Source organism: Carlito syrichta, unplaced genomic scaffold (assembly GCF_000164805.1).
Source record: "Carlito syrichta isolate Samal-C Ts95f unplaced genomic scaffold, Tarsius_syrichta-2.0.1 Scaffold117309, whole genome shotgun sequence".
Lineage (NCBI taxonomy): Eukaryota > Metazoa > Chordata > Mammalia > Primates > Tarsiidae > Carlito > Carlito syrichta.
Genome location: NW_007061405.1, coordinates 633,062 through 644,462, shown reverse-complemented (window position 1 = coordinate 644,462; position 11,401 = coordinate 633,062). Strand labels below are relative to the sequence as shown.

Genomic DNA, 11,401 nt, shown 5'->3' with positions numbered 1-11,401 from the left:
CGCCAGCATGCCTACCTTAAAAATGGGTAACAGATCTCAGGAAACAATTTCTCAAAAAGGGTATATGATGGCAAAAATAAATAAATAGAAAGATATTAAGCATTACTAGTCATTAGGGAATTGCAAATTAAAATCATAATGAGCAATTACTGTTCAGCCAATAAAATGATTTAATTTTTTTCTAATTGACAGTATTATGTGTTTGTGAGGTTTTTGAATGGAGGTAGGCAGAATAATCGCCACTCCAAAAATTCACAATCCCTAATCCCCAGGTCCTTTGAATATGTTTTGTCACATGGCAATGGGGAATTCAGGTTGAAAATGGAAATAAATTTGCAAGCCACATGAATTTAAAATAAGGAGATTGGCATTTCCTGAGCCACACTAACCTGGGGAAGGAGGCAGGTTTAACCCAGCACCATGATGGAACTGAAGATGGCCATGACCACGATCGTCGATGTCTTTGTTGGGTACTCAAAGGGCGAGAGCAACTCGAGCAACCTGACCAAGGGGGAGTTGAAGGCGCTGATAGAGAAGGAGCTCCCGGGCTTCCTGCAGAATGGAAAGGACAAGGATGCTGTAGATAAACTGCTCAAGAACCTGGATGCCAACGGGGATGCCCAGGTGGACTTCAATGAGTTCATTGTGTTTGTGGCTATGCTCACAGTTACCTATCACAAGTTCTTCCAACAGACAGAATCCAAATGAGACTCTGAGGTCCAGATTCCTGACAGAGGAATAGCAGGGCCTGAGGCGGACCCCTGGCTTCCAGGAGCTGGCTGATGGCCTCCTGATGAATAAAATGCTCACAAAATTAAAAAAAAAAAAAAAAGGAGATTATCCTGATTACTCAGGTATCCAATATAGTCACAAGACCCTTCAAATTTGAAAGAAGGAGATGGAAGGGCAGTGTCAAAGTAATGCTATGTAAGAAAGACTCAACCAGCCATTACTGACTTTGCAGATAGAAGGAGTCATGGGCCTCAGGATGCAGGCGAGGAAACAGATTCTCCCTAAGAATTTCTAGGAAGGAACACAGCCTGCTGGTGCATTAATTTTAGCCCAGATCCACTTTGGATATCCTACCTCCAGAACTTTAAGATAATAAATTCAAACCATAAAGTTTGTGTTGATTTTTATAATTGCCATAGAAAACTAGAAAATGTGGAATATATATACCACGGACTACTAAATAGCCATAAAAGAGAAAAAATCATGTCTTCTGCAGCAACAAGGATGGAGCTGGAGATTATCATGCCAAGCGAACTGACTCAGAAACAGAAAACCAAACATTTCATGTTCTCACTCATATGCAGGAGCTAAATGATCACAGATATGAAAATAATAGACACCGGGGGCACCAATAACAGGGGAGGTGTTCAGAAATTACCTATGGGACACAGTGTTCACTCTCTGGGGAATGGGCCACCTGAGACCCAATTCCCACCACTATACAATATATCCATGTAACAAACATGCATGTATACCCCCAAATCTAAAAAGAAAAAAAAAAAAGACATCTGCCGTATGACCCAGCAGTCTCATTCCTAGGTATTTAAACATATATCCACTCAAGACGTTAATTGCAATCTTTTTTCATAATTTATCAACTGGTGAACAGATAAATGAAATACTACTCAGCAATACAGAGGGCTGACCTGGTTCATATGATAGCATGGATGACTGTGAAGTGAGACAAAGTGAAAGAAGTCAGATTCAAAATTCTGGATGCTTTTTTACTCCATTTACATGACTTTCTAGAAAAGGCAAAGCTATAGGGACAGAAAATACATCAGTGTTTGCCAGGGAATGAAGCGAGATGGGGAAATTGACTGCAAAGAGGCAGGAGGGAACTTTCTGAGGTACTGGAACTGTATATTGATTGTACTGGTGGTTTCATAGTTGTATGTGTTTGTTAAAACTCAGGTCCAGCTTGGCTCGGTGGCTCAGCCTGTAATCCCACGCCTTGGGAGGCTGAGGTGAGTGGATTGCCTGAGCCCGTGGGTTCAAGACCCGCCTGGGCAACTTGGTGAAACCTCATCTCTACAATAAATCAAAAAATTAGCTGGGCGTGATAGCACGCGCCTGTAATTCCAGCTACTTGGAAGGCTGAGGTGGAAGGATCGCCGGAGCCCCAGCAGGTGGAGGCTGCAGTGACCAGGAGCAGCCACTGCACTACAGTCTGGGCGACACAGTGAGACTCCAACTCAAAAAAAAAAAAAAAAAAACTCATACGTCCATAATCCAAAAAAGATGAACTTTACTGTGTGTATATTTTACCTCAATCATATTGATGATAAATAGATATAGAGATACACAGAGATATATACATGTAGAGAGAGAAGATAGATAGATATCCATAAACAAAATTCCACTTAGAAGACAAGCTGTACTTGAAGTCAGGGAATCAGAAAATCCCTGTATATAAATGACTCTTTTCTGCTGTCTCACAAGAGTCACTTTTCAGAAAAGGAATTTTAGAACTGGAAGGATTTTTTAAAGATCATTTAGTCCATTGATTTTCAAACCATTTTTAGGTTTTAGAAGTCTTTCCCCAAATATAAAAATATTATTAAGTAGGGAATGTGTACTAGACACTGTTGCAAGCACTTTGCTTGCCTCTTTTAACACTCAAGACATTCCTATGACTGTAGTTAAAAATAAAAAATAATCATCATCAATAATATATTGTTAATAAGTTTGCAGGTATAGAAACTGAGGTTTTTTATAACTTCACACAGCTAGAGTGGTCTAATGGACATTCAAACTCTTCAATTTGATTCAAAATCACATTCTTGTACCCATTATATTTTATAGCCTCCCTATATGATATTACTTTAAAACAAATATGTGTGAGGCTGCTGTGGTTGTGAATATGTGTGTTTGCTGTATGAGCAGAGGTGAGGATCTGAATCCTGTTGGTGGTTTAACAATAACAGCACAATTTGAACATTACTGGTTTAATGATATAATTATATAAAGAAGAATTTGAAGCCCAGAGAAGTCAAGTAACTTACTCTAGATCACACATCTGGTTAGTGACCTAGGCAGGTCTTCTGACTTCAGGTCTAGTTCTTTCCCCCACACAATGCCAATTTGCAATACAAGCCCATTTAAAAATTTTAAAAAAGCATTTGATTAACCAATCCAAGACAAAGATCAGTAGGAGACTTAACCTTTGAAGTTGATTTTTCTCTCTTTGTGTCACATTTCACCATTTTAAAAACAAAGTTTTATTATGCTTAAAGAAGAAATGTTGGTCAGTTGTATTGGGTCACATCTGTATTTCCAGAGTTTGGGAGGCCAAGACAGAGGATCATTTGAGGCCAGGAGTTCTAGACCAGCTTGGGTAACATATTGAGACTCTGTTTCTACAAAAATACAAAAAAGTAGCTGGGGGTGGTTGTGCACACCTGTAGTACTAGCTACCCAAAAGGCCGAGGCAGGGGACTTTCTAGAGCACAAGAGTTCAAGGTTACATTGAGTTATGATTGTACCACTGAACTCCAGCCTGGGTGACACAGTGACACTATCTCCAATAAATAAATAAGCAAGCAAGCAAGGTTGATCACAAAGAGATTAATTGTAAAGGGTCTTATAAAAAAAAAAATACTTCCTTGACCTGTTGTTTGCAAAATTTGGGCTTTGACTATCTCATGCTTGTCCGACCCTTTCTTTTTAATCATGTTTGTTACATGTTTTACAAGCCAAAGAACATCAACTGGGTTTTTATAAGGGAGAAATCCATTTAATTTATATGTCGTAGGCAACACTTCCTTATACTGCCCGCTTTATTCTCAGATGCAAATTCTCTTTCTGTTCCCCTTGAGGTCTGCATTGTACGAAAGCCCCACATGTATGCTATTTCCACTGAGAACTGCACAGTGGACCAAAGGTCTGGCTGATTTCCTCCCTCCAAGTAGATCCTAGGAAAAAATGCTACAGTAACTGATAAAGTAAGGCAGACCAAATGCGAGCTCAATATAGAAAGCTACTAAAATATGAGGTATGTGAATTTAATTGTAGAGACTAGCAAATGGATTTCTACTTACATTATTACAGAAAACAAGGGTAAGGATTGATGACTTTATGTAGATATCAATAAAAAGTGGGAGCAATCTGTTGTCAGTTCATTAATGTACATCTGATTCTGTTAGTTCTGCTGACCTCCCATAGAAGTTCTGGGATCTGGTCCAAGTTGGCATGGGTTTCATTAAGCTTAGACTGTATAATGGGGATATACTCACTTCATTCAATACATAATTTGTTGAGTGCCTACTATGAGCCATACACTGTGCTCAATGCTTGACATCTGTTATTCTACTGAGTTCTATATAACATTCCTGAGTGGTAATCATTGTTTTTCTTATTTGTGTTCATTCAGCTTCTCATTTTGATTTGTTATTCTGATTTTAAAGATGCTGAAGAGATTAAATTGCTCAAGTGTACATGTCTATTAAGTAGCAGTGTGAATTTAAGCACAGGACTGTCTGATGCTGGATCCCAGGCTTTTTGTGTGGGTAAGTTTCACTGTCTTCAGAAGTGGAAGTGATGGCAGCATAGCATAATCAAACTAAGCTGACCAAGAATATCTTCTTTGCCACCCAACCATGAACTTTTCTACTCCTTAGAGGCCATCTAATATTTATATTTTGGCTGAGCTAAGACATTAAATATTCATTAGCACCCAAAGAATATTAGGATCAGAAAGAAGCTCAGAACCCATCTGACCCAACTCCTCTATTTTGCAAACTTATTCTTTATTCAACACATGTTTACTGAGGATACCAAATCTCTATACCCTTAAGGTGATTGCAGTGTAGTGGTAATGGAAACAAGAGTAGAGCTCATTAGCATCCTGGCAATGTGAGGGTTGGGTAACAGAGTGTTTCACGGAACACAATGAATAGACACTCCATGCAGATTTCTGGGATTTACATGTCTTTGTTGAGTACTGGGAAGGATACAAAAGAAATAAGAAGATAGAAGCTCAAAAGAATTGTAATTAAGGGGAAAAGGGACTTGAATTTAGTATCTGGGAGCTACCCTGTTTGATCCCCAATTTCATAGCAGGGAAAGAGGATGTTGGCATTAGACCTGTGCAGCCAGAACTCCTGGCCAGCCCTGTAAGAATCAGCTCTGCTAGCCTGGAGGACCAGGTGAGGCCAGACATAGGCAAGCAACTTGTGGTGGGTGCTACTGTGGTTTGTGTGGTTCTGCCTATATTTGCCACTGGAATTAAAGGAAATAAATAGATAAATGGGCAGAGACATGTAGTTGGCTCTTTCAGGCTACTCAACAACAGAACCTGCTTTCTTGACATAGGGATGAGCACTTAACCCAAGCATTGGCAGTCACAGTACCCTGTTTTCCTAGATACAGATATTATCCCCTTCTCTGTAATTGATAAACAAAAATTGGAAAAGAGATGTTTTCTCACCTTTGAGATTGCTAAACTTGGAAGAAGTGAATCTGGAGGTTCCAATAACCATTTTTCTTGCCTTATCGAGATATCTTGACTGTCACATGAATCCAAGCAAAGACCAGCAGAAATGAGAGATAAAGTCCTGGCAGCACTGACTTCATCCTGTCCGTGAGGCCAGGTTCCAGCAGTTCTTTCAGTTTTGTAAAGCCACTCTGATGTCCTTCCCAGCTAGGTGAGCCAAGACAGTCCATTTTTATTGGCTGGCTTGTTTTAAACCAATTTAAGATGACTATCTGGTAATTGCAAGAGTCCTGACAAGTAGGAAAATCAAATATAGAAAAAATTTACAGAATAAATTAAAATAGAATATACATATGTATATATATGTATGTATATATATGTATACTATGTGTGTATATATATGAGGGTATATATATGTATATATATCTGTATGTGTGTGTGTATATATGTGTGTGTGTGTGTGTGTGTGTGTGTGTGTGTGTGTGTGTGTATGAAAAGTTCTTCTACCATCCCAATAATTAAGGAAATAGAAGTAAAACAGTAATATTAGTAGCTCCTTACCAGACTAAAGAAGAGCAAAAAGCATAATGATGCCCAGGATGGGTTAGGGTACAAGAAATGAATTCTCACATGTCTTCATGGGAGTGTACCTTGGAAAGCCACCTGACCATAGATATCAAAATGTGACATGTACATTCCCTTTAATCTCACAAATTATCCTATTGCAATAGATTCTAAGGGAATAATTGTATATGCTTTTAAAGGTATATGTACAAGAATGTCTTTTACTGACTTTTGTTTATAACAACAAAAAAATTGAATAAGCCTAAACGTCCTTACTTAGGGAATTACTCTTTTTAATGATAGTATGGTGATAGAATGGAATACTCTTCGGCTGTCATAATGATTATGGCAGATCTTTATGTAGTGGTATAGGAAAATGTCTACAATACACTGTCATGTGATCAGAACAGGATATAGAGTAACAAATAGAGTATGATGTATGTTTTATTTAAGATGTATGTGTTTGTGTGCATGCATAAAAGAATCTGAAAGTCTGATGATCTTGGAACCCAGAATAATGAAGGAAATTTCACTTCTCCTGAGTTTTTAAAATATTCCACAATTTTTTTGTTATTCAAAAGCATGTCATAATCTTTTGAGGAATATTATGGACTGAATGCTTGTGTCCTCCCCAAATTCATATTGAATTGAAATGAAACCCTATCCCTTAATGTGATGGTATTATGAGGTGAGGTTTGAGGCAGGTAATTAGGATTAAAGTGAGATCATGAGAGTGGGAGCTGTCATGAGTGGGATTAATGTTTTAATAAGAGTTCCATGAGAGCTTACTTCTCTCAGCCATGTGAGGACACAGTGAGAAGATACTGTCTATGAACCAGAAAGCAAGTCCTCACCAGACACAGAATCTGCCAGCACTTTCATCTTGGACTTCCCAGCCTCCAGAATTGTGAGAAACAAATTTCTATTATTTATAAGTCACTGAGTCTATGAAATTTTGTTATAGCAGCCTGGGGTGATTAATATGTAGGAGATTAACATATATCTGATTAAGGACATATGAGAAGCATTAGACCTGCAGCCTTGGGAATCCTCACATTATAGAAAAAATAGGCCAAGTTAGGCTTTGGGTAAGCCTTCCTTGAATGAGGAATAGCTACGGATTGATGGGCATGATATGGAAGGACAATGTCAAATTTTCATATGATCCGAAAAAATAAGAGCTAACCTAGAAGTCAGTTAAATCCCCACACCTTTTCCTACTTCCATGTCAAGACTGCTACCATTAAAAATAATACTGTATGCCCGACTATTATTGCAGCTGATACTTTTGATTTACTCAGCTCATTGACATGACCCCATCCTTAAGATTACTAGAAAGCTAGAAGTATTTACTACACTGCCAGAGAAGTTTCAGGTTGACACACGTTTTAGGTTGAACCACCAAATCACTTCAACCTACAGAAACAGCCATGCTTATGGTTCATCATAACACACTTTTTCTAATACAGAATTTTTTATTTTGTATGGTCTGTCTGAGATTATGTATTCAGGAGCCCATAATCAAGAAGTGGCATGTATCCATTCGGACTGGGTATTTGGTTTCCTAAGTTTGAATAATGTAAAAAGTTGCAAGTACACAATTTGGGCTGTGTACTCTTGCTACCATTATTTTCAAACCTTTAGTAGAAGAAACTCAATTGTTCCTACCATAAATCTGTCCTCCACTCTATTGCCTCTCTATAGCAGTGCTTGTCCCTTATACTTCTACACGAAGTTCTTCATTGGCTGGGCATAGTGGTTCATGCTCGTAATTCCAGAGCTTTGGGAGGCCAAGGTGAGAGGATTGCTTGAGCCTAGGCATTTGAGGCCAGTTGGGCAACATAGAAAGACCTTGTCTCTATAAAAAATAAAAATAAAAGAATAGCCAGGTGTAGTGATGCACACCTATAGTCCCAGAGACTTTGGAGGATGAGGTGAAAAGATCACCTGAGCCCAGGAGGTCAAGGCCGTGGTGAGCCATAATTGGGCCACTGTACTGCACTGCACTCCAGCTGGGCAACAGAGTGTGACCCTGACTTAAAAAAGAAGAAGAAGGAGCCCTTAGTGTAGCTTGTTGTTTTTACTTCCAAGAACTATTAAGCATGAATCATAACTTAAAAGCCAAACTGTGGAGGCTCCGAAGCTTAAGCATGCTCTGTCAAAGAAGAGAGAGCAAAGCTAAATCAATGATTTGGACTTTTTATATGGCCTAAGTTATAAATTGCAAGGCAGCAAAGATAATTGAGAATAATGTAAGAAAAGGGAGAATCAACATAAATCATATAAAAAGGATAACAAGATTTATCAACTGGGCTGATTTTGAGGCAGGTTGGAAGTTGGGTATGTTTGGAAGGCAACAAAGCAGATGATTAGATAAAATATTCAGCTTAATGTGCAGGAAAAGTAATTGGGATGAAGCAAAAAAATAAGAGCTAACCTAGAAGTCAGTTAACCTAGAGTCAGTTTCCTGGACTCTAATGCAGAGAAGGTGGAAGGTTTTATTAAATATAAAATTAAATTTAGATTTATGGCCACTGTTGATCCACTAAATGTAAACTGACATTATCATATCATTATTTTTTAATTCTTTGCTTTAGACATTTTATTAAATAAACAAAAAATAGGCTGGAAGAAAAAGCCAGCACCAATTCCTAAATAATTTTTATATTTTCTCATAATTATTTCAATCTACACTCATTTATTCCCTGCGTTGGTACCACAGAGCGTGTGCTGCAGGTATAGAACATCATGTTACAGGGTAGATGAGACACCGGTGGAAAGACATTTTCTAATACTGACCTTTTTAATATAAATGAACCTAGTTATTATCATTTAAAAATATCTCTCCATGACTGATGATGCTAGAAGTAATATAATTTGTCCAGAGAAAGTAGCACCGGAGTGTTTATTTCTTTTTTTTTTTTGAGTTGGAGTCTCACTCTGTCGCCCAGACTGGAGTGCAGTGGCCGCTCCCGGCCACCGCAGCCTCGACCTGCTGGGCTCCAGCGATCCTTCCGCCTCAGCCTTCTGAGTAGCCGGAATTACAGGCATGCACCACCACGCCCGGCTGATTTTTTAATTTTTATTGTAGAGATGAGGTCTCACTGCCCAGGCGGGTCTCGAACCCGCGGGCTCAGGCAATTCACTCACCTCAGCCTCCCAAAGGTGCGGGATTACAGGCTGAGCCACTGAGCCCGGCTGAGTGTTTATTTCTTAGGAGACGCTTTCTGGGAAAGGTGGGATACACTGAGGCACTGATGGAGGAGCAGGGAGGATAGATGGGGGAGTTATCTGGGAGAAATTGTGATTCCCATATTCTGGGGTGAATAGAACTCAGCACTTGGTTCCAGGGGATGTTTCTGAATTCTAACTGGGACAAAGCAGCATCCCCCCTTCTGCTTTGCCAAGGAGACCCAACACAAAGGAGAGGAATAGCAGAGCGCAGATGAAAACAGCGTAAGGTCCAGCCATAGAGAGGGAAATGACTGGGGTTTTACTACTTAATAGGAAAAAACAACAACCAAAGAGAACCTTAAATGTAACTAGGTAATGATGTAGCGCTGTCTGAAGAAACTGGATTAAAAAGAAGTGCTAAGTCAGGTCAGGCACAGCGGCTCACATCTATCACCCCAGCACTTTGGGCGGCCAAGGTAACAGAATTGCCCTAGCCCACGGGTTTGAGACAACCTAGTCAACTTGGTGAGATCTCATCTCTACAATAAATCAAAAAACTAGCCAGGCCTGGTGGTGCATACCTGTAGTTCCAGCTACTCAGAAGGTTGAGATGGAAGGATCACCTGAGCCCAGCAGGTCAAGGCTGCGGTGGCCATGAGCGTGCCTCTGTACTCCAGCCTGGTCAACAGAATGAGTGCTAAGTCTACCTGAGACACAGCCTCCATGGCTGACTGAATTTTCTTTCCAGAGTCATCTACCAGCCCTCCATCCACAGCTCGGACCTGGCATTCCTAGGTATTACATTCCTACCCCTAATTCCTAGGTATTACATTCCTACCCCTGCTTGAATGGGGCAGGCCCAGTGTACATCTCTGACTTATTCCTACATCCTAATTTCCAGGTTCAGGTATAAAATGCGACAGGATCTCAGTGATGCTGCTTTACTGACTTTTTCAGAGTTTTTTTACAACCTTATCCTATAGAACTTGCCGGCTCTATACCACCATGACTGAACCACCAATGCGTGGTGCCATGGCTCCATGACCTGTAGTGTCTATGTATCCCTTTTGGTTAGCAGGACTTGTGGTCATCACCATCTCAAAGCCGTCTTGTCCTTTTGCCACTTACAGCCTGTAAGAAAATAATTCAATCCTCTTGTGCTCCAAGGTATAGGAGAAAAGCGCCTTCTCTCCTGGCGGGTTAGAATAAGAAAAGTTTGGGAGCAGAGGGTGAAGATTGGTGTTTTATCTCGACTATTTGCTAATATTTATAGCATTAAGTAGAAAATGAGTTTCCAGCTCCTTTCTCCATCCCCCAGCCACAGCTCAGGAGGCCCCAGTGTGCCCCAGTAAGCCCCAAGTCACATAGCTACAATGACAGTGTCTGTTTCCCACAGTGCACAAGTAATACAAAATGGTGGGTTGACTGCTGAAGTTATCCAGGAAAGTTTTCAACAGTATAACTATGTACATGGGACTATTTGAGTGATAGGATAAACCCGTTACATCAAACCCATGAATTCATTAATTGTTTGGGACAAGGCTAAAGTAAAAGCAATGAGAATATTTAAGAATAATAGTGGTTGGGCACGGTGGCTCATGCCTATAATCCCAGCACTTTGGGAGGCCAAGGTGAGAGGATTGCCTGAGCCCAGGAGTTCGAGAGCAGCCTAGGCAACTTGGCGAGACCTCATCTCTACAATAAATCAAAAAAAATTAACCAGGTGTGGTGGTGTGTGCCTGTAGTTCCAGCTTCTTGGAAGGCTAAGGTGGAAGGACTGCCTGAGCCCAGCAGGTTGAGGCTGCAGTGGCCGTGAGTGTGCCATTGCACTGCAGTCTGAGAATAATAGTAGTCGGGCGTGGTGGCTCATGCCTATAATCCCAGCACTTTGGGAGACTAAGTAAAAGGATTGCCTGAGCCCAGGGGTTTCAGATCAGCCTGGGCAACTTGGTGAGACCTCATCTCTACAATAAAAAAAAAAAATAGCCAGGCATAGTGGCATGTGCCTGTAGTTCTAGCTACTTGGAAGGCTGAGGCAGAAGGATCACCTGAGCCCAGCAGGTCAAGGCTGTGGTGACACTGTACTCCAGCCTGGATGACAGAGTGAGACTCCAATTTATTTATTTATTTTATTTTATTTATTTATTTATTTTGAGTTGGAGTCTCACTCTGTCGCCCAGACTGGAGTGCAGTGGCCCCTCCGGCCACCGCAACCTC

At 40.4% G+C, this 11,401-nt stretch overlaps 1 pseudogene; it reads left to right on the top strand.

Moving 5' to 3' along the window:
- The first annotated feature begins 441 nt into the window (after positions 1-441).
- LOC103277099 lies at positions 442-708 on the top strand (annotated as a pseudogene).
- Positions 709-11,401: the final 10,693 nt, after the last annotated feature.